Source organism: Lontra canadensis, unplaced genomic scaffold (genome assembly GCF_010015895.1).
Source record: "Lontra canadensis isolate GAN:19392208 unplaced genomic scaffold, GSC_riverotter_1.0 scaffold66, whole genome shotgun sequence".
NCBI classification, from domain to species: domain Eukaryota; kingdom Metazoa; phylum Chordata; class Mammalia; order Carnivora; family Mustelidae; genus Lontra; species Lontra canadensis.
Window position 1 is genome coordinate 9,094,303 of NW_022631060.1, and position 23,472 is coordinate 9,117,774.

The window sequence follows — 23,472 nt, forward strand, 5'->3', positions numbered from 1 at the left end:
CCACTTACAGGATGGCCCTCGGCCCTGCCAGGACACCCCCTGGGACCCCGCAAGGGGGACAAAGAGAGAATGCACAGGGAGATGCCCCCCTCCCCAGGCAGGCTGCCACCACTGTCCTCTTGGGGAAGGAGGCAGGGGTGTGGCCCCAGAAAGGAAGATGCATCTTTTGGTTATAAAATCAAGGTCATGCTTTGTAGCCATCTGGGCTCTTGGACTAAAATACAGTTAAGTAAACACTGATTTCTACAAATGCACTCCATTGACACACATGGACACCTGAGTGTGTGTCTGTGTGTTTTGTGGGCCTCACTGCCACGCTGTCCCCCAGGCAGTGCCGCCCTCTCCCCTGCACCAGGGGGGCTCCCTGTTCTCTGCAGCAGAGGGTCAAAGAGAAAGCAACATGCCCGCGTCCTCAGTCCGTGTTGGCCTGAAGCCAGTGAGCGGGGTCAGGGGCCTCCGGGAGCCCTGCAGGTGAGGGCAGGTGAGCCTGCGGGCAGCCGCTGCACCTTGGGTGGGGGGAAGACCAGAGCTAGGCAAGCCTGGGGGCTGGTACTCAGGGGTGCTCCTCGGGGTCAGGTCAGGGGGCGCAGAAACAACCCAGAAAGGGTGGTGGGAGCCTAAGCCGAGGAACCCTGCTGGCCTATCACATGGTGAGAGCGGACGGAGGAAGAAAATCCCTGGTGCTTCCAGAATGCAAAGCTGGCAGAGACCAGGACTGGTAAATCCCGCCTCAGCTGCACACACACACACACACACACACACACACACACACATGCACACACCCTGCTGCTCCGCCCCTCCCAGGCCAGCGTTCCGAGGGGGCACAGCAGGCCGCAGACACAACCTACGGAATTCTAAGCGGCTGACGATACAGTGATCTGCCTGTCGCTGACACGGCTCACGGTCCCCCACGCTTCCTGTGACGGCCACCCCGTCAGGCAGCTCCTGCCGTGGGAATAGCGGTGTGGCCGTGCTGCCCTCCAAGCCCACCCGGGTGCTGGCTCAGGGACGGCAGTGGGGGTGAGGTATGCAGGACCCGCAGGGAAGGGGCCCGCCGAGCAGGGGGGCGTACGGCCGCACGCTGGCTCCCTCAGCGGCAGACGTTCCATGTCCACGGTGAAAGCTCACGGCCCCTGGCGCGCCCGGGGCTGAGGGCGAGAGCGGCGTGCGAGGCTGGGGCAGCCACGCTCCGGATGTTGGGTATGAGTTACTTTGGGTCACTTTGCTTCATTTTTGTTAGGAAACAGAAACTGGGAGATTGAGGGGAGGGCGGTGATGGAGAAAGGCTGCCATGCAGCTGTGTCCTGGGCGAGGGAGCAGGCCACCTCTCTGTCCCACACAGGTTCTGCTGGCCCCCTGTGCTGCCAATGACATGGGTGCTCAGGCGGCCCCAGGTATCAGAAAGCAGCCCGGGGAGCGGCTCCAACACAGCTTCAGCCACTGCTCTGGGGGTGGGGAGGGCTCCAGGCCAGAAGGGTGCCAGCACCTCCCCTCCCCTCCCCGCAGGGGCCCCCAAACCGGCTCTGGGGACGAGCGTCAGACGCTGCTCCTAATGTGCGCTCTGCCCTGTGCCGAGGGGCCGGTCCCACGGGGACCGTCGTGCCCCGAGTCACAAGGCCACCGCCCATGTCTCGTGCAAGCCACGGGCAGACCGGGCGGCTCCACCAGCTCAGGAGGGAGCCGTGACGACGTGCGGAGGTCTATGTGGGTGTTGCTAAACGTGTCCATCTGAACAGCCGCCAGCACCCGGTGCCTGACAGAGTGTGAAGCTACAGAGACCGCGGCGCGGCTGAGCTCCGCGTGCTCCACGCTGCGCGGCTCCGGCTCTGTGCCTTCCCGCTCTGAGCCTCCACGTCCTCATGGCAGCCGGGCTCACAGACCCTTCCTCACGGGGGACCTGGCAGTGCAGTGAGCTTGTGAGTGCGGAGTCATTACAGCCCTCGAGGGATGGAGGGTCTAGGAGGAAAGTGGGTGTTTTGAGAAGCACTTTATAAACAGGGGGAGAGCGTGTTTAAAAACATTAGTACCTAAGGGGAGGAAAGAGGAGACTAAGGGGGCGCCTGGGTGGGTTTGTCGGTCCAGCATCTGACTCCTGGTTTTGGTTCAGGTCATGATCTCAGGGTCATGGGGTCAAGCCTGCACCAGGCTCCACACCCAGCAGGGAGTCTGCTTGGGTCTCTCTCTCCTTCTGCCCCTCCCCTGGCTCACTCACATGCTCTCTCTCTCTCTCTCTGTCTCTCAAAACAAAAAACAAAAAAACCTTTAAAGGAAAAAAAAAAAAAGGAAAGAAGAGACCGGGAAGGAGAGGGAGAAATGGTGACTTCTTCCTGTTTCCCTTGTTTTCCAGATTTGCCTCTAGAATGATGTGGATCTTTTACATATCCATAAATATGTTAAAAATGTTAATGTTAAAAATCAGAAGTAACGTTAAACAAAATGAACATAGACGCACACAGAGCTAATGGCATAAATAGAGAAAAGTGATTCCAAAGGACCTTCAAGCACAGACTTCACTGCGCATCCCGAAGGGATCTGCTCCAGTGACAAATGCCCCTCGATCGTCTGAGCGCTGCTGGTGGAGGGGTTGGCACGATTGCAGGAGAATTTCGCATGTGTGCAAGAGAATAAGCCAGGAGAACCACAGCACGGCTGACAGAGACCGGAGGGTTCAGCATGTTTGGAAGGAGAAACAGATGCAAGGTCAAAGGTGGGCAGAAACCTTGTCCTGAATGAGTCCAGGCAATGCCAAGATGACTTACAGTGCACATTCTCTTTAAAATAAGCCTCTTTCCGCTTAGAACACGGATCTTAAACATTACTTGGTACGAGAGGGAATGAGGCTTCTCTGGAAAAATGGTGGCTTCCAAGTCTGAGCAAGAAATTTGCTCCAGGAACATGCAAACTCTTGTTGTGCCAGAAAATATGGAAGAAATCAATGACGATGAGGTCATGCTCAAAAGGCTTATTAGGAAATGATCTAAAAAAGCCTCCACTGAGCACAGATAGGTGTGAGGAAGTGGCTAGAGGCAGGTGATCGTGTCCCCAAGAAGAACAGAGTAGGATGAACAAAGACGATGCAACAGGTAGCTCTGCTGAGCTTAGCTGCCACTAAGACCCACTGTGTGGGGCCACAGTGAAGACAGGGGCTCGCATCCCACTGCTGTTCTCCGCTAGAAGCATGAACACATCTCCAGCTCACGGAAAGGGCTGGGAACCCGTGGCTGCTCTCTGCTGAGTGCAGAGAAATCAGCGGGAGTGTTTAGCATCGGGCAGGGCTAGTGAACAGCCAGAGTCTAGGTGAGTCTGGGTGGGAAGGAAGAGTGGAACACTGAATGAGACACTGAGCTGCTTTTCCCTTCAAGACAAACATTCTTAGGGGACTCTGAACCTGGGAGGGATGGAAGGCTAAGGAGCAAGGCATGAGGACTGGAGTGTAGGGTCCACCAGGCAGAGGGGCACAGTGAGCACGGCAGGGGCCCAGCAGAGAGTATCTCAGGGCCACACTATGGGAGAAAGAGCAAGCTGGGCTCAAATGAATCCTTGCAAAATCAACCCAGCCTTGGCTCAGCCCCGACTGCGACCGAATGAGGGTGAGAAGCCCCCGTGCTGTCTACCTCGTGAAAGACAGGATGACCCTCTCTGAAAGCAAAGAACATTATCTGGAGTGTCTGTAGTTTTGTAAATCCATGCCATGCCTGGCATTCTATGAACAATCAATCACTAATCATCCCCAGGGACAGTGCCCGGTGTTGGAAAACAAAGAGAAAACCCAGTCAACAGAAGCAGACCCATGGGTGGTGCAGACACGTGCATGAGGGGCTGAGAACTCGATGATAATTAATACCTTCCAGAAAATAAAGGAAAAACAAGAGAAAATATCTGAAAAGATGAATAATTCCATCAGAGAATTAGACCCCCTAAAAAAGAATCAATTCAAGACCAAATGTGAGGCCTGAAACCACAAAAATCCTAAGAGAAAATGTTGCCTGTAATCTCTTGGATGTCAGGCTTAGCAACACATTTATGGATCTGTCCCCCAAGGCAAGGGAAACAAAAGCAAAAAATAAAGTGTTGGGACCACAGAGAAATGAGAAGCTCTTCACAGAGAAGGAACTCATCAACCAAACAAAAAGACAAGGTATGGAATGGACAAAGATATTTGCAAGGATGTAATTGATAAAGGGCTGATATTCTAAAAATACAAAGAACTTAAATGAACACCAACCCCCCCCCCAAAATAATTGGGTCAAAATGGCAGAGGACCCAGATAGCCATTTCTCTAGAGAAGACATCCAGATGGCCAGCAGACACAGGAGAAGATGCTCTTATCAAGGAAGTAGAAATCAAAGCCACAATGAGATTCCACTTGACACTGTCAGAATGGCTAGAATCAGAAAGATAAGAAACAACAGGTGTTGGCGAGGATGTGGAGGAAGGGGAACCTTGTGCACCACTGGTGGGAGGGCGAGCTGGGGCAGCCACTCAGGAGAACAGTATGGAGGTTCCTCAAAAATTTTTGAAAAGAAATACCCTATGATCCAGTCATCACACTCCTGGGCATTTACCCAAAGAAAATGAAAACACGAATCTGAAAAGACCTATGCACGTCTATGTTTATTGGAGCATTATTTTAAATAGGCAAGACGTGGAAGCAACTCTGCGTCCACTGATGGATAAATGAACACAGACACACACACACACACACGACTATTACTCAGCCATAAAAAAGGAGGCGATCTTGCCATTTGCAAGGGGGAACCAGAGGAGCCAGTGATGGAGGGCATTGATGCGTGTGGGTATAAATTTCTAAATGTGTCACTGAAGCCGGGAGATGAAGAAGAGAAAGCAGAGCTCGTGACATAAAAATAAGCGAATTACAATAAAATCTTCCTAGGCTTTCACAATTATAAGCCAAAGTAAAAGAAAGGATGAATTCGAAAAATAAACCTATATGCTACGGCTGCTAAGAGCTACAATATGTATCGTAGTCGCATAAACTGATCATAAGGGGACCCAGTCCCCAAAAGAGGCAAAACACAACAGGCAATCTTCAAACTAATGGGTCAACAGGTGCCAACGGGTGGTAAGAGCCATCAGATGTCGGAGGAGAAAGGCGGCAGGAGGGGCTGAGAATCCCCCAAACTCCCGGGAAAAGGTTGTGGGTTTGACAGTGAGGATGTATCAGGTTTTGGTGTGTTTCTCCCACTCGGGTGAATACCCGGATCCCCGATGTTCACGCCCATCCTTGAGCTCCTGGATCATCGTGTTTGAACCCCGACTGGCTTCTCTCGGAGGTTCCTTTCCTTCCAGCCTTGGGCACCCAGCCTACGAGGGGGCAGACCCATCTGTCACTGGCCAGTGGGCATTCAGCAGGACCCGAGACGCAGCCGTGAGCCCTGTGTCCACCCGCAGGGGGGCTGCTGGCTACTTAGACGCCGCTGTCACCACGGGGAAGGAACGCCAGGTCTGGGGTGCTGCTTCCAGGGGTGCTCAGTCCAGCACCCCTCCCATTCCCACCCCCGACTTCACAGCTGAAGCATTTTCTAACCACCCAGAGGCCTCAGTGGGTGGCCAGGCCAGGAAGCTACAGCTGAGTTGGTACCGATACAGACCAGCTCTCCCTTTTTGGGATTCTGCTGAGGACACCGGACACCACGTCTCTTTCATGGTTTTCTCTCCTTCTGGATGGAGGCCTCAGGTGGGACTGCCTTACGAGGAGGCCACGGTCTCCTTCGAAACATGGCACCGTAACTAGCAACTTGGAGCCTGGCTTACGTCTCCCCCAAATTTCAGGGCTTTGAGGACACAGAGACGGTGTCTTCTGTGGTTTCAGGGCATCGCCAGTCCCCAATCCTACAAGGTCAGCTGGACCTTCCGCCTGCCCCCGCCCACCACCCCGGCACACAGGAGGGCAGCTTCTCGGCACAAGGAACCAAACGCCCCGCCCACTCCAGCGGTTCCTCTCAGCTCCGCGCCGCCAGCCGGCAAGGAAGTGGGCAAAGCCCACTCCAGAATGACGGTCTGCGCCACAGAGGGAAGGTGTGTGGGGTTTCGCAGCGGCCCACTATTTTTATCTGCATGAATCAGCAGCCTTAAGCTGTTTCTGTCAAAGAAGCCAATGGGCAAATACCATGACACATTTCATCAGTGACTTTATGGATAAATATTTCAAAGGTATCCTGCGACACGGACGCTGCGCTGGGAAACACACGCGTTTTATCAAAGACCGCCCACCTGACGCAAGAACAGCCTTCTAGAGCTTGTAGATGAGATGCCTGATAGCTGTGGGAGCCCCCTGGAGATCTTCAAGGTGCCCGCTAAGGAATGTGCAGATTCATAAAATGTGTCTTTGGGTCTCTTCGGGGGTCCGAGCCCCACCCCGTGCACCTGCTGTCAACACCAGCAGAAACCTTGAAATGTCCTTTGCTAGGGCCAGAGACTTAAAACCTGGTCGGAAAAAAAAACCCCGAGGCAGGTCGTTTCTCCCTCAGAGTGTCATGCCCGTGTTAGAGTTCAAGGAGAAAAGCAAACCCATCATCTGAGGGGCGCCTGGGAGGCTCCGTCGATTAAGCATCCGACTCTGGGTTTTGGCTCAGGTCGTGATCTTGAGGTCGTGAGATCGAGCCATGCGTCTGGCTGTGCGTTCAGCACGGAGTCTGCTTGGGACTCTCGCTCTCCCTCTGTCCTTCCCGCTTGTGCACTCGCTCACTCCCTCTCTCCTCTCCTTGTTCGCAGGAACTTTGTCCTGTAAAGTCACGGTGATTTAGAGAATACTGAACAGGTGTTCCTAGGGTCCGCACAGGGCTAGGTCCTGGTGCCTCTGTTCACAGTTCACGTCACAGGACTGGCTTGACGGGTGTTCCCGTGTAAGGACACCAGGTTTGATGCACACGGCTTGCTCACCGACACGGACCTCATGGAAGCAGGCTGCAGCTCGGGCCTGCATGGAGCTTCGCGGGCGCGCGCGTTTCTGCCGTAAGCACCTTCCTGTGCTCAGCATCTCTACACGGCTGGGGAGCACGACGCCTCAGGGCTGTTTTATGCAGTTAAACATCAACAAAGAACAGAGAAATGCAAAAAAAAAAAAAAAAAAAAGGAAAGGAAAGAAACACGCTGCAGGATTTTATTTTGGGGTTACAAATAAATCTGAGCAGGAAATTCACAAATGCGGCACCTACAAATAAGGAGACGGGCAGGAGGGGGCTGCAGTATCCCCTTCTCAAGCCTCACTGACAAGACGGGGGGGATCCTCACTTCCTACCCGTCATCACCAGTCCCTGGTCTGTCTCCTGGGGGGTCCGTCCCCACCTGCAGGAGACAGAAAGGTGAACCAGCGGCTGGAATCTTCCGTGGCTGGCACACATCACATGCTTATTAAGACATCTCAGTATGTTAGCTTCTCCGTTTAAAAAAAAAAAAAAAAAAAAAAAGAGCCCAGAATCCAAAACAGACTCAGAAGAAACACATGGGAACAAAAGAGTCTGTACGGATTTTATAAACTGTGATACTTCCCACAGTGTTAAAATGAATAAGAATCCCGGAGCACTGACTCTGAGTCCCATTGAAATATTCATGAAGATTCTGAACTCCATCTTCAGAAGAGGTCGCACCATTACGTGACCCGTGGAGCCCGTGCCGGCCTCCCTCCTGACCTGTGCCCTGGGTCATTTCAGTGGCTGGCTTGAGCGCGGTCTGGCCGCAGGGATTGGGCCTGTCCTGTGGGACAGATGGATGTGGGCCGGAATGGGAGGGCTGAGGCCACCAGAGGGGGAAGCACGTAAGCCAGCGCAAGCTAAAGCACTTGAGACAGCATACTACCCCGGGGGGGGTGACGAGTTCCCCATCTCTGAAGGGGTTCAAACAAGGGAAGCTGAGGTCGTGAGGACATGACAATCGCCGCAGGCAGGGTCCAGGCGACCTTTGAGAACCTACAGCACCACGAGTCACGTGTCCAGACTCCCAGATGTCACAAAACCCGCTCTCCCCTATGAGGACGGCTCGGGCTCCACAATCCCTTCGTCACTTAGGAGAGACCCCAGGAATCACAGAACTCTCCCTTCCGCCCTGGGGCCCAAAGATGTCTAGAAGGCCGGGCCGGTCCCCTTGAAGGGAGAGGTCTGACAGCTGGGCGACAGCCGGAAGCCCATTCCGTGGAGCAGCAGCTCTCGGGCTGACCAGGCACGGAACACGGGCTTGAACTCGGTACATTTGCGGAGATGGGAAACGGAGTGCGGTTGTCAGGGCAACGTCACCCCGAAAAGGGCCTTCCTGCTGAACGATCCTGCATGCTCTCCTGCTGGCTTCCATCCGGACCGTGAGATCGGGTCCCAGAGCTCAGAACGGAGAAGACGGTACACGGTGTACAGGGAGGGCTTTGGTTTTGAGGCCGGTCGCCGTGACGGCGGGGCATCTGAGGCGCTCTTTTCTCCAGGAGGAACCAGGTGCCCCCAGCAAGCCCTCATGGGGCAGAATCGGGACCAGAGAAGGAGCACGTCACAGGACTGGTAAGACAGGTGCATGCCCAAGGTGGGTAGTGCTGGAGGGCGTGGTGCAGCCCACGACCCTGAGCCCAGACTGGCAGCAGGTCCACCTTCCAGCCCCCACCACGCCTGTGCCGGAGGAAGGGGGGGAAAGATGGGCTGATGGGCGGTGAGGGTGACCGAGAGCGACAGCCTATACCTCCCGGGTGGGCTGGCGGGTGTGCGCAAGGACGGAGTCTGGCAGGACTCCGGGGCTGACCCAGACCTGCAGAGTGAGAGTGCCAATGAAGCTTCTAGAATAGCAGGTACGAGGGACACCCACAAGAATGCGGTGCCCGAGACCCGCCACTTCTTTCATCTCTGTGTGACTTCCCGCATTTGCACCCACGCTCGTGAGCGTGTATCGTAATAAGCAAGTATGTTTCTGTGGAAAAGTCTGAGAGCATCACGGGAGGCAGGACGCTGGCGCTCACGCTGGGCTTGGCCCTAAGTAGGGTGCTCAGTGTCGCTGAGACACGGTAAGGACAGGCTTTGTCTCGGAGCTCCCGTGAGGACTCGGCGTGGGGACAGGAGTACGAGTGTCCCGGGACTGCTGTAATGAGGGACAGACACAGCAGCTTATGATGCACGTTTCATATCTGGTGGTTCCAGAGCCAGGAGTCCCCACATCAAGGCGACATTAGGGCTGGTTTCCCCGTGAAGCTAGGAGAGTCTGTTTCAGGGCCTTGTCCAACCTCCCACGGCCCGGCGCTCCTGAGCGCAACAGCCCCTCCTCCGTCCACGAGCCCAGCGGCCCCGCAGCGTCCATCAGCCCTTCTGACCTGTGCTTCCTCCCATGCTTCCTCTTGCTCTGCCCCTCCTGCCTTCCCTTCCGAGGCCACTTCTGATGACACGAGACCACCTAAGGAGCCCAGGACCGTCTCCCATTTCAAGACCCTCAGCTGAATCACACCTGAGAAGTGCCTCCTGCCACGACAGGGAGCACACTCAAGGGCTTGGGCGAGCAGGATGTAGACATCGTTGGGCGGGAGGGGGAGGCTCTCCTTGGCCTCCCGACACAAAGAAGGCCGTGGACCCTGCTCCCTACGGAGGAGCTGTCCGTGCCACCCGACAGGCACTGGGATGAGGACGGTGACAAGGACGCTGGTGGGGAGGGGGAGCGGAGGGGAGCACCAGAGTCAAGATCTTCGGCATCATGGGCCACACAGTCTGTAAGGCGTCAACCCCGCTGCTGTCTCGCGAGAGCAACCATGGAGAAAACACAAGGAAGTGGGTGCAGCCGTGATCCAATAAAACGTTATTTACAGAGAGAAGGCAATGGGCCAGATGTGTCCAGATCTGCCAGCCCCTATGTCAGGTCTTCCAGGTTGCAGTCTTCCACCGCCGCCCGGACGAGGCTTAGACAGCCCTGCTCACCCCTCTGAGCAGTAGGGCCTCCCGGTGCAAGGGAAGCGGGTCCTTCCTTGCCCCGCAGACTCTGGCTCTGCCTCTTCTCTGCCATCTCAGCCAAAAGAAGAGCCAGGTCTCCTTAGCCTGGATCCTGCGACAGAGATGAAACTGGGGCCCATTTTTCTGGTGTTGTCACGGGACGGTTGGAAGGGAAGCCACTGAAAGGGTTGAGATATTTGTTACCACCCGTAACTGAGTCTGAGCTGACCAATGCACATACTGAGGGCTAGTCATTGTTACTGCATGTTATTCTCGCTCTTTCCCAGGTACCCACCCTGGCTAGTGTGGGATGCCCAACGGGAACCCCCACATCACCACCACGCCAGGGAAGAGATGACTGGCTGCGGGGGCTGATTCTGCGATTCTTAGTGCGTCCAAAACAGCCAGGATGCGCAGAAGCCATCCACTGACTCCCCACGATGAAGTCATACTCCATCATGGTAAGGCATGAAGCACAGACACTTGCCACCGTGTAGACAAGTCCCGAATGCAGTATGCTGAGCGAGAGAAGCCAGCCCCAGAAGGCCACGTAGTATAGACTCCATGGATATGAGGGAGAGAGACCCACAGAGAAAGGAAGCAGGGAGGTGGATGTCAGGCCCTGGGGTGAGGGGAGGATGGTGGGAAGGGTTTCTTTTGGGGGGTGCAAGTGTTCTCACGTTCCTGGTGGCAGTGGTGGCTTGTATCTGTGACTAACGCCCCCAAACAGCCAACTGTACACATTCCATGGGGCGGGGGGCTTGCACAGCTGTTGAATCGGTCTCAGTAAGGCTGTTTCAAAGAGACACGTAAGCACCGAGCCCTGGGAAATCGAGGCCCGGAGCCACTGCCATTCCCCTCCCACCGCTCAGAGGGACAGTGTATGGGCTGCCTGGACCTCAGCCAGAGCTGGGCAGCTTGGCCACGGCAAGTCGGGACAAGGGGATGGAGATGCAGAATGATTATCTGGTTGGTGGGTTTTTTCCAGGTGGTGACATTGTCCCCAGTGACCAGGGGCAGTGTTTCTGGGCCATCTCTAACCTCACCTAGCCCTGTTCAAAGAAAATAAGGTGTCCTGACACGCCCCTATATTAGGGGTCAGCTGCTGGCCCGTGGGGGCTCTCAGAGTGTCACTGTGTGGGTCCCTGATTTTGAGAACCACTGTCTGATCCAGCCCCGCATCGGGCTCTCTGCTCCGCGGGGAGCCTGCTTTTCCCTCTCCCACTCCCCCTGCTTGTGTTCCCTCTCTCGCTGTTTCTGTCAAATAAATAAAATCTTAAAAAAAAATAAAATAAAGGATGAAAAACCTCATCCATTTTCCTGAGTATAAACCCTGGGGAGTCAAACTTAGCATAACAAATACTGCTTTTTTAAAAACTTTGAGTCTTTCCGTGGGCAATATTTATTTGCCATTTCCATAAGCCCACCTGGAACTTCTTAGAATTACCATAATCTGTCTGACTCCGTATCTTCCGCTGAAAACGTCTTCTTCGAGCGGAAACTGTGATGTTCTCAGAAGCACAGAAAGCATTTTGGGGACATCCGGTTCTGAGCAAACGCGCTGGTTCTGGCTTGCCGATGGATATCTTCCCGACGAGGACTAAGTTTCTTTGAGGAAACAGAGTCATTGTCTCTCGCGAGGGTCACAGCAAAACCTCATTTCCAGACGTACCAGTTCTCTCAAACCGTGGCCTGTAGGACACGAGGCCTCACCTCAGACTCTCCAGAAATGGGACGAATAAGGACTCTTCCAACTCAATTAGCGACAGAAACAACAGGGGCCTGCTGGGTCCCACGGCTGTGCTGTCCCGGCCAAGGGGCCACGGATGTAGAGATCGCACCCCATGGCAGGCGGGCCCCCTATTGCTGACTCTGGGCCCATTTCCAGGAAACCAGTTCTATTTCCCACTAATTAGAGCCACTTGCCCCAGCCAGACCCTCCAAGACCCCACGTGGAGGCCACCCGCTAGAGAGGTGGGTGCCCGTGCTCCCCTGACATGCTGTCCCGGCGGGTGCCACACAGACAAAACTATCTGAACATACAGAGGACGTCATCTCACACCCGCGAGGAAGGCGACCATATAAACCAAAGAAGAAACAAGGGCTGGTGAGGACGGGGAGAGCCCCCGAGGACGGGGACGTGGCGTGGTGCAGCCGCCACGGAAGAGGCTGCATGGTCCCTCAGAAAACAAACCACAGACTCGCCACGGGGCCCAGCAAGCCCACGGCTGGGGTGTCCACCGGCAGCGAAGTCAGGGCTTGGAGAACCTCCTCCTACCCGTGTCCACAGCAGCGTAGTTCACAACAGCCAAGCGGTGGGAGTGCCCGATGGTCTGGCCTTGGACAAATGGAACCGTGAGACGTGGCCCGTCCACACACCATCACTCGGCCTTAGAAAGTACAGACATTCGACACCTGGTCCGGTGTGGACGGACTCTGGGGACATGATGCTCAGCGAATAAGGCGGACATGAAAGGCCAAATACTGTAAGATCCCATGCATATGGGGTCTCTCAAGTCTCCAGATTCACAGGGACGGAGAGTGGACGGTGGGCACCGGGGCTGGGAGAGGGATGGGGGTCAGGGTCTCAGGGGGATGGAGGGTGGATGGTGGGCACCGGGGCCTGGGGAGGGATGGGAGTTGGTATCTCACGGGAACAGAGAGTGGACGGTGGGTGCTGGGGCAGGGGTAGGGATGAGGGTTGGTGTCTCAGGGGGACAGAGAGTGGACGGTGGGTGCTGGGGCTGGATGGGAGTCAATGTCTCAGGGGGACAGGGAGTGGACAGTGGGCACTGGTGCCGTGGGAGGGACAGGGGTCAGGGTCTCAGGGGGACAGAGGTTCCATTTGGGATGGTGGAAAGTTCTGGAGACACACAGCGGGGACGGCTGCACCACAGTGTGAATGCACTTAGTGCCCCTGAACTCTGCATCTAAAAATAGCTAAGGTGGTGATTTCCACATTATGTAAATTTTACCACAATTGAAAGGAATATCTAAGTTCTCTTGAAAGCAAGAAGATCTGGCGACATCGTGTGTGTGTTTTACCACGAGTTCTGAAAAGCACACGTGAAGTAGCAAACATACACCCCAGATACTCACTTCTTCGTGTAGATCCAGAGTCTGTCCGTAGCCCCCCTGCTGCACGTCGCAGGGGCCAAGTGCGTCCCCTCCCCCTGCTCGCTCTGCCCCCCGCCCCACCTGCTCGCTGTGCCACCACCGTCCCAGGCTTCCCAGCCCGAGAAGTGACCCTTTCCACCCACTTTCGTGCGTCGGAGTGAAGTCACTCGGCATCCAGACGTCAGATGAGGTGTGCTCCCAGGGAAGCCTGCTGCGCCCCAGACGACAGGACCCCCAGACGGCCTCACCTGGAGCTGTGCACCCCCACCACCACCGTATTTTATCAAACACAGATGACACGGTGCCTGACGCTCACTTCCAACGACGGACGAGGCCGCCCATACGCCTTCCCCAGCACGACTGGTTTCAAACACCACGGATAACACGGTGACAGGGGAGCAGGGAGCCCCTGAGGACAGGTGAGACACAGCCGTCAACAAGTGGTTGGCAGCATGACCTACCGAGGGAGCAGGGGCCGGTCCTGTGGCGCGTCCCCGGGTCTTGCAGACACGCGGGAGGCTTCGGCTAAGTATTTGTTGAGCCTGAGATGGACCTGGAACCTCAGGTGAGTGTCAGGGGCCAGCTGGCTGGAAGGGGAACCCTCATAGGTCCCACCCACGTAAAAGCCAGTTCCCCAGCGGTAAGAACCTCAAGGTGGGGCCCCCTGCCAGGGGACACACGGCATCTGCGGGAAGTCTGTGTCGCACGGGTGGGCACCAAGCAGTCTCCTGTGCTTCCCAGAGAGCCCCGGGGGTCCCACGAGAGCCCGCCAGCTCTAGAGAACCAGGAGTGGAGACGGGGCTCAGCTCCCGGCAAAGCGGATATAATCTACCCTAAACGCCGATGGGTAAGTATTCTGCAGGGACACAGGACATCCCCATGATGGGCAGAGCCGTCCCCAGATGAGCAGTGTGAGGTTTGGAGAGGCGAGGTCACTCAGGAGACAAGACCAGTCATTTGAGCCAGCAGGCTTAACTTCTAGAACTTTCCGTTCTTAAGCTGCCTGCATCTTGCCGGGGACTGGGCTGCAGAACAGAGAAGCAGAGCCCCTCCCAGACCTGGGAGAGGCTTGGGCAGCCTGCGCCGGTCACCCTATCACCTTCCCCCGTGTCCTCCCAGCCCAACGGCTGGGCTTACGGTCCCATTTCGCAGATGGAGGAACGGAGCCTCACATGAGTGTGCGGCCCCACAAACGTGGTCAGCCAGGAGCCAGAGGGAGAACCTCAGCCAGGCCCCTGGGCTCGGGGCCCCACGGGGCCATCCAGAGTCCATCCCAGAAGGTCGCCCATGTTTCCAACACCCTAAAACCTACGGCCGTGACCGGCTCTGTTCCATCCGGCCGTGAGGACGCAAACTTAGTCTTCAGTCTTTCACGTCACCGACGAGCACACGTCTCTGCCTGAGCTGGGCGCTCGGCTTCAACGGAGACACGAGTCACAGACACTGCCCCAGGCAGCGCTCGTCCAAGACGAGAACGCTCGGGGAGCCCGAGTCCTGGAGCGCACTGCATCCTCGTCCCGAGGTCTCTCTTCAGGACGCCGGTGGGCGTCTTCAGCCGGACCCCACATTGTGCGTTGCTCTCAGTAAAGCTTGGACTTAGAGCCCCCACCATGCAAAGCCTGGGGGTCCCACCGGGGCCCGCACCCCATCCCAGCGGCACCGGTGGACCCACACGTGGGCCTTGCTCCAGGACCCCAAGGGGTGACGTCTTGCACTAAGGGAGCCCAGTGTGGCCTCACTAACGTCAGCACGGGTGGGACAGCTCCCTCGTGCGTGAAGGGCATTCTTGAAATGCCAGGTCTCTGGAGCTCATTCCTAAATGTTACACAAACAAACAAAAAATCCAACAGAGAAGAATCCCCGTCCTAACACCAACCTGAGGGCCTCCACCTGCCGTTAAAGCCACGGACGACAGGAGTAGGGCCGCCGCACGCTTCGCTGTCGATTTCTCTATGTTGTTGGCAATCCCGGGGCTTCTGGGGACCACGCCGGCGGGTGGAAGCCCCAGGGGAAACCGTTCTCAGCACAGAGGGAGACAGCGAGAGCCGGCCAGGTCAGCGATGGCCGGGCATCACCCCTCCGTGGACCTACCTGCCCCCGACACGCAACCCTACAGAAGAGGGGGCAGACGCTGTGAGCAAATGAACTCTGTGAAGACCCCAAATGGCCAGGAAATCATAGTGGCGCCCCGGTGGTCCCCAACAGGACCCAGCCGGCGCGGAACCTCACAGAACCTCACTGAAGGAAAGTCATTCCTCATTTGCAAGCTGCTCCTCGGGCTCCTGTCCCCTCCCTGGGATTTCTCGACTGGCCTGGCCTGTCTGGAAATGCTGCCGGTAGCTACAGCGTCTCAGTCTGTAGCAGGAGACTAGCGCCCCGTGCCGCCCAAACCCCGGTTCTCCGCTCAGCGCTGGGACATGACCGCGGGCAGCCCCGGACAGGCTGCAACACTGTGTGGAGGGACTCTGGGCTTCATCAAGATCATGGGGTCGATGCCGCTTATGCCCAGAAGGAAAGCTGAAAATCACCCAATAGCAGACCCCCGGAGGCATCCACAAGGAGAGAACCAGGGATGGAGAGCGCAGACGTCGCCTACAAGTCCCTAAGCCGAGTGGCAACGAGAAAACATGCCCCCAAAACCAGAACTGGGAACCCCCAGCTTTTCACTGAGATCTGCGGACCGGCTCTACAGAGGACCCACCCGGGCAGACCCTCAGGTCCCGAATGAGGCTCACCTCCCACCCAGAGGGGCTTCAGATGGGGGACGGGAGGCCATGTCATCATCAGTCCCCTGCTGTATCCCCAACCCTATATAATGTCCTTAGCGCCCAGGGAGCTGGGGCGGCCGGCTGCCGTGGACGACCAGGCACCAGCACGTTTTTGAAAACGGTTTTCTTCTGGGCACATGGACCCAGTCCTGGGACTGGGTGTGACTGTGACCCTGGCCTGTGACCCAAGTTCTGTGCCCGGGCCGTGCGTGGGGACAGTAGGGACCCTCGGCCATGGCGAGCCTGGTGCTGGGAGCTGCTCGGAGGACGCCCGTGTCTCCCCTGTGGGCCCCCAAGAGGCGGGCAAGCGTGACGGGGAAGGCAGGGCTTGGGGAAACCACGTCTGGGCCGAGACACAGGGTTGTCCCTGTTTGACTCAGGAGCTATTTCAGGAACACAAAACCACTTGTTGGGTCAACCAAAACGCAGTTTTGGGGAGACAATCTCACGAAAACCTCATGCAGGGTGTATGGCCCAGGGCCTGTGGCAGCCACACTTTATGTTGGCGTACGCGTGCGTGTGTGTGTGTTCACACACGCGTGCACACGCATGTGAGCGTATGTCTGCCCCTCCATGTCCTGGTGCACATCACCTCCTCACTCCTCCATTCAACGTGCCCCGCCCTGGCCCCCTTGTGCTCCCCCAGGTCCGGGTTGCTAGAAGGTTCTTTCTGACCCCGCTGGAAGACCCTGGCTCAGGCTCAGATAGAGGGACTCAGGGCATGAGGACGGCAGGGTCCCCACAAGCGGGGTCACACAGGCCTACCAGTGCTCCCAGTTACAGCCCCATCTGCATCCTCAACACAGCGGAGCCTTCACGAGATCTCGCTGGCCCCCAGCGCTTTCCACTGCAGGCAGGTACGGGGGAGTTTCCCCACGCTGTCAGGACAGTTGTCACAGGCCCACCTGCTTCTGGGTTCCCTAATTCTCTGGACTTGTCTTCTCCCTTCCTGGTGCTGAGGACTGCTGGCCATGACTCCCGCGAGGTCACAATCCAGGGGAAGGTGCTCACGATCCTTCCGGACCCTCACACGCATCCGCCTGGGGGGCTAGCGGGCTTTGCTCAGCTCAGGGAGAGCAGCGGCAGCAGAAAGACCCTTCTGGGCCCCACCCTGGCCCTGCCCCCTTCTCCCCTGCCTGGCGCCCGTGGTGCATTCTCGGGGGCACCCTTGGGGCTCCAGGAGTCTGACCTCAAGCAGCTCTTTCCCAGCCTTGCTCCCCATCATCACGATCCCTTCCGCCATCTTGCTCAATTAATCAGTTAATCAGGAAACTCTCCATCCTGGCCCCAAACAGGTCCCAGTCACAGAGCACCCTTCCCCCACACTCCCACTCGCGCCACCGCACCCCGTGGAGCAGACGTAAAGAAACAAGGCTGACCAGCCAGGCTGACCAGCCATCACTTCCAGAACAGTGTGGTTCCACACGGCAGGCGCCGAGCCCCTGGAGAACAAGGGACCAAACCTAAATTTTATTGGATTGTAATTAAATTTAAGGAGCTGCATGCGTGCTGTGGCCACCATACAGGTAGTGCAGCTCTGGACTATTTTGCTGAATCCAGAACTCTCGCTAACACTCTGAGATTTCCTCTACATTGCTCACCTCCCGATGGCAACATCCGATTGTCACGTGGGATGGTGACTGCTGTAGGACAGGTTAGTGTTGACGTTACAGTCTCCTTCCGCGGTTGCCTCCGCACATCTGACTCAAACCCCAGGTCCGGGCGTGTCGCGTGCCCGCTCTTGAGTCTGACTTCCTGGCTTGGGCGCTGGTCTCTGCCCAGCCCTGACTCCTGGCTCACTGGCTTCCTTGCTGCTCTTAAATAGACCAGGTGCACTGTGACCCCAGGGCCTTTGCATGTGCTGGTTCCAGACCCTGGAAGGCTCCCCCACAGGGACGTTGAATGGCCCACTTTCCCCCTGCCTCTTTCTCAGTCTCTGCTCACTGTCCAAGGCCACGCGAGGTGCCAGGCATGAAAGACCCTCCCCCATGTCTCTCCTTACTTCAATGTTCTTCACGTTATTCACCAACCCGGACGTGTTGTGTGTTTCTCCCTTTCCCTGTGAATCACCGGTCTGGTCGGCGTGTACCCCTGACAACAGGGGTGTTGTTTTGCTCACCGGCGTGTTTCCTCAGCACCCAGAACAGAGTGTGGGAACTCTGTGCTGCCTGAAATAATGAACTGGAAACCCGATTATTCTCGTCACAGAGATGCCGTGTTCCAGCCCAAACATTTCCACTCACCCAGGTCTCCAGACCCGAATCTAGAAATACAATTCCCACGTGCTTATTTCTATGGAACACAGAGTCTGAATCCCAGATAAAATTTCCAGAAAAACTGGAAAGAAAATGTGTAACAATGAATGGCCTGCCCAACTGCTCGCCCTATGCAGGGGTGATGGGCTGCAGGGCGTGGAGGGGGCCCGGCCAGGCCACAGAGTGGACGAGGTGGGCCGCGGTGAGCAGGGGGGTGTGGGGGAGTGCCGTGGCAGCTGGAGGGCCCGCACCTTCCCAAGGGGCAGGGGTCCCCAGCTCCAGCCAGATGCCAACTCACGCAAAGTCTGCCTTTCCTAATTTTTCAAGGGAAGCTGGAAGTCTGAATTTTTATACAAAATTCCTGGATATTTAAATGTTGTCAAAGGATTTCATTCTTTTTAAAAACTCTGAGCAGGCCGTCGTCAGACACTCTGGGGTGGATTCACCCTCTGGACAGCACGTGGTTAACAGTCCAGGAACAGCGGGTTCCAGCCACAGGGCAAGTGAGAGCAGGTGCCGTGTGCCCTCCACACGGTGCGTGGGGTCCCAAGCTGTGAGGCAGGCACCCACGGCGCCCAGGTCCCGCCTCGGTGAGCTGCTGCTGAACATGCCAGACAGACACACCACCAGAAGAAAAGAGAAATGAAAACAGTATTTGGTTGGACAGAAAAAATAGCTTTTTGTCATTTACCATGGCCAGGGCCGAGCTGAAACCAACGAAACCTCCATCATCTGCAAGGGTCCTGGGGCCACTTCTCTCAGAACACGCGTGGTGGGGAGTGAGGAATGAGGGGGAAGCCTCCAGCCTCTGACGTCCCCAGGCGTGGCCTCCCCTGGCATGTGTCCTGGTACCCTCAGCTGTGGCTCCAGCTCCCCACCCCGGGGGGCCAGCCTGCTCCCAACAGGGGACTGCTGAAGACAGCAGGCCACACCCATAGCACCCTCAGATCTCCCCCTGCGGAGTGCCACTCCTCACCCCTACCCCCCTTAACTGTTGTATTTATCCCAGACGAGTGGCTCACAACAGTGGGAACTGGTCCTCCCCCAACCTGGAGGCCAGAAGTCTAAAACCCAGGTGTGGGCAGGGCCAAGCTCCCTCCAGAGGCACTGGGGGAGGCTCCTTCCTGTTCCTCCAGCTGCTGGGGCTCCAGGCATCCCCAGCTGTGTCTGGGTCCCCTCAGCATGGCCTCTGTGGTCACGTAGCCCCTCCTCCGTGCGTCTGTGTGTCTGCGCGTTTAATGCCGCCTTCCCCTAACTGGGTAATTTCCCAGTGTCCACTCCCATCACCTGCGGCATGAAAGACGGCATGACGGGGGAGGTCCTGTGCTTGATGTCAGCATGGAGCATGAGGTCACGGGGAGACAGAACTGTCCCGACCGTGCTCTGAAACCCGCGTGGACTTCCACGCCATGAGCTACTCGTGAGCAGGTTGGGCTCTGAGTCACTAAACAAAGAAACAGATCAGAAACGTGCCCAGAGGGTCAGGAAGAGAGGTGCCCACTGAGTGCATTTATTCAGCTTCCCAGAAAACGTGTAACAGTGGACCAGACGTCCCTCCAGGGTCAGACCGCCTTTGTCACGGGCCTGGCCTCCCGCCCGGGGCAGCTGCTTCATGAGAGCACGATTAGCACAGAGAGCACGCGGTCCCCGGCAGGGCGCCCAGCGCACTGGCTCGGATCATGCGCGACTGGGAGGAGGGGTCCTCCCCTGTCTACACCACGGAATGAGTGAGTGCGACGTGAGCTCCATGCCAAGTGCACGAGACGTGGGGCCTGAAGGGCGACAGTCTCGGCTTCAGAAAAGACACAGGTCACTTTGGTGAGCTCAGGGCTCCCCTGGGGGACGTGCAAGGCCAGGAACCATCGGGGGATTCACGGAGTGCAGAGCTTGGAGACACAGAACCATCGTGAGACAGAATTTGCAGGCGTCTGCGTGTGGGGCAGCCACACCCTGGGATTTAAAACTCAGTTCCTCGTTTTCTGCTATGGCCTCTCTCCGGCTCGTACGTCGAGTGCAGTGGTCAAGGACGATCACAGGGTCTGGCGGGAGCACGAGGCGAGGGAGGAGCCCCAGGAGGTAGGCTCCGTGGCAGGCGGGGCAGAGAACTGTGCCCACTGGAAGGCAGGCCACGCCACGGCCACTCTGCTCCCCTGCACCAGAGGACTCCACGCCACGGCCTCTGTCCTTCCCGCCCGCCTGCCCTCACGCTTCCCGCCTGCGTGAGCATCAGACGCTGGACCTCCGAAGGCCTCGCCGTCCATGTCCCCAGCTAAATGTTCCCCGCGCTTCTCTGCAGCTGGATGTCCGAGCGGCAGCTGCTGAACGCAGCCAGGACAAGAGAACCGCGACACACACCAGGGAGAAAGGCCGCCCCTCCCCATCTGCACACCGGGTGCTGGGAGCAAAGCTGGGGAACACCCCGGGAGCCCCTTTCGGGAGGGAGGGAGGGAGGATTCATCCGTCCCCCCGTGTGTCAGCCCGAGTCCTGCAGGGAACAGAGCAGGAGGACATGCGCATGTGCACGTGTGTACACAAAATTAAGAGATTATTTTAAGGAACTGGAGAGTGTGAATATGGAGGCTGGAAGTTCAGGGCTTGTAGGACAGGCCGGCAAGCTGGGAACTCAGGCAGGCTTTTGTGACATCTTGAGGACGAGTTTTATCTTCTCCGGGAAACCTGTTTGTTGTTCCCGTGAAGGCTTCCGGCCGATCAGAGGCCGCCCACGCACACGAAGGAGGGTTCATCTCCTTTACTGTAACTCCGCTGGCTGCAGACGTTAAGTTAACCACAGCAACAAAACACGGTCACAGCCACACCTGCACGAGGGTTTGATCGGACGGCTGGGGGCGCCTCGCCGAGAGCTCGCCCCGCACACCGGCCGCCGCGGCTGCCCCTGCTCTCCCTGGCTGCCCGCACTCCCCCCTCTCGCGGACCTTCTCCGTCTTCAGACTTCTTTCCATTCTGTTTTCAGAATCAAGATCCGTTTGGTTTTTTGCTTTGTTCCCTTAGACTAATGACCCAAAGCACAAAGGATCCCTGATGTTCCCTCCATGCCGGGACACAAGATACGCCACATGCGGAGGGAGGGGTCCCCTTCACCCCGGATGCCAGAGCGCCGGACTGGAGGTCAGGAGGCTGGAGACCACGGACGCGGCCGCTCACTTCATTTGCATTCCCATGCCTCCATCCCTGCAGAACTCCATTTTGCCTATAAATTAGGAATAAATATTCCTACCCCATCAGGTTGTTGAATATCAAATGAGAACATCCAGAAGAGCATTCGTGAGTTTTAAACTTCTGGGCAACAGGAAGGATTCGTCATCATCGCTGCCATCACCGCCACCATCACCATCGTCATCATCAACATCATCACTTCGTAGTGAATTTTCTCCCCACGAAATTCAATCCGTGGGATCTTAACCCCCAGTATGTCGGTATCTGGAGACAGGGCGTTTTGGGTGGTGATTAGGGTTAAGTGTGGTCGTAAGGGTGGGGCCCCACCAGACGGAACTGTTTCCACGAGGAGGGGATGAGACGGCAGGAAGCCCCCCACACGCGTGGAGGAAAGAAAGGCCAGTGACCGCTCGCCATCTGTTAGCCATGACGAGAGGCCTCATCGGAAGCTACATTTGTTGGCGCCTGGACCTTAGACTTCTAGCCTCCAAAACGTCAAGAAATAAATGTCTGTCGCTTACGCCGCACAGCCTGTGTTCTGCTGTGGCCGCTCGAGCTGACCAAGGCACCCATCGCCATCGGGATCACTGCCTAATACACAGTGTAGGAGCCTCTCCTCTTCCTTCTCCTTACAAAATCATCTCTCTTGGGATTCTCCAACACCCGCAGGCCCCAGGATTCCTAGAGGGCTTCTCAGAACCCAGAGCACAAAGCCCTGCCCTTGACTTTCTGACTCGGTTGGGCTGGGAGGCTGGGGTTGCATATCAGCATTTTCTCTCTGGTCCTGAAGTGTTGTTGATGCTGCTGCTCAGCGTTTGGGTGAAACCATTAAGCAAATGCTTGGCCACATGAACTCGTGAGATGGTCCCAGATTTCTTAGAACGGCAGCCGAGGAGCCCAAGCGTTTTGCACGGAGCCGTCTGACGCTCTTCATCAACGCGGCGAGCCAGCATTCCCGCACACTCGACAGGGAGGGACTCCTGTTCCGAATCGGGGAAGCGGGCACCGTGAATGGGGAGAGCCGGGCACAGCACAGGCGGGGATCCGCGGGCTGGATCCCATCTCCAGATCACTGCAGCACAGGAAGGCAGGAGACACGGGCGACGGAACCAGGCCCCCGCATCCGAGCAGGCGGGCAGGCTTGGACATCGCCTGTGACATGAGCACACCTCGCAGGCCACAAGGTCCCATCGTTCAGCCGCGCTGTGCGTCACTGCCTTCCAGAACCATCTGGGCGCTTGAGCAATGATCCCAATACAGACGGACAGTCTCGCGCTGGAGCGGGTGCGGCACCCCCGCTGGGAGCGTGAAGACCTCCCACAGAAGGGGGCCCCCGGCGAGGCGGTCACTGCCTGGGGTGATGGTTTAGCCGGGGCACCAACGGGGAAGGCCACCTATGTGCCGTCTATCCCGGGCACCCTGCGTGGCTGCTTCCATGGAGCGTCAAGTGGGGGCCACAGGGCATTGCCCCAGAGGGTCAGAAACGGCCCTTCTGTATGACCCAAGAGCTTCCCGTGGGTCAAAGGGCATTAGCTGTCCTTTTTAAGCAATTTCAACAATGTTTTCACTTAAAAATAAAAGAGGACCAAAGAAATGTATGATTTAGTGGCAAAAAAATACTTAAACCAAGACTACCATTGAGCCATAGCAAAGCCCGAAGGGGTAGACGTGGCCATAAAGAAGTAGCAGGCGCCTCTAATCACTGCTGGCCCAGGGGACATGTCCCTGGAGAGTAACCGCAGACTTTCCAGACCCATGAATAAACCAGAAAGTCATGACTATGAGCCATTTTGCTCTAACTGCCTGAAACTCATGAGATTCGAAACCACAGTCCAGGCCACCGTGACGGCGAACCAAAGAAACGTTGAACGGTGGTTATGAGACGTTTGGCCCGTTCTCAAGACATCGGACCCGTACTTGTTAGTAATGCCTCAGAAGCATATTAGGAAAACCATCCATGCATGTCAGCTCTAAATCAAAGACCCCTCTTGGCTCAAGAAGATGCAAAAATTACTTCCAAATAGAAATGACACTTGGATTCTCGGTCAAGTGGAAATACTGGACAGTCCGGAGGGTCAGAGAGCGTTGCCATAACTTTAACACATTAGCCAAAGAAATTCGTTTCTACCCTAAACCATGGGGTCACCTGCATCGAAATCAGATGAGCCCCGTGTCCCCATGATGGGACCCGGACTCTACCACAATTCAAATACAACTAGGACGGCGGCTTCGCACTGTACAGTGGGGCGC

General features: G+C 56.7%; 1 protein-coding gene across 1 annotated transcript in view; it reads right to left on the reverse strand.

Moving 5' to 3' along the window:
- Nucleotides 1-23,472, reverse strand: part of SHANK2 (SH3 and multiple ankyrin repeat domains 2) — a 451,364-nt gene that overhangs the window by 318,762 nt on the left and 109,130 nt on the right. The gene's annotated exons all lie outside the window — the stretch shown is intronic.